Source organism: Merops nubicus, unplaced genomic scaffold (genome assembly GCF_000691845.1).
Source record: "Merops nubicus isolate BGI_N331 unplaced genomic scaffold, ASM69184v1 scaffold6091, whole genome shotgun sequence".
Taxonomy (NCBI): domain Eukaryota; kingdom Metazoa; phylum Chordata; class Aves; order Coraciiformes; family Meropidae; genus Merops; species Merops nubicus.
The window spans coordinates 25,904-26,206 of NW_008590169.1; the positions used below are offsets into that span (position 1 = coordinate 25,904).

Genomic DNA, 303 nt, shown 5'->3' on the forward strand with positions numbered 1-303 from the left:
CTCCCAGCTCCAAGGCTCGCAGAGGAAAGTCCCAAGGCTGCTGCAATGGGAGACACTTAGCCAGAGCACCACCAGGGTGCACAGCAGCAGGTGTTCCATGCAGAGATGAGAGAAAGTACATTTTTTTAAAAAAGTTAGGAATGTAGCAATGGACTGGTAGTGCAAAGGTGTGTTCAAGGTCATTAAAGGGAAAGGATAAATATCACTGGAAAACAGGGTCTGAAAGACCTGAAGACATCACCTGGTCCATCTGCCCCAGGTCCAAGGACAACCAACTCCACTCTTACCTTTCCCAACACATTT

The 303-nt window shown here is 47.9% G+C and overlaps 1 protein-coding gene across 1 annotated transcript in view; it reads right to left on the bottom strand.

Moving 5' to 3' along the window:
- The window catches only part of LOC103782083 (tenascin-N-like), a gene marked incomplete at its 3' end in the record, with an annotated part of 20,604 nt that overhangs the window by 18,691 nt on the left and 1,610 nt on the right, over nt 1-303 (bottom strand).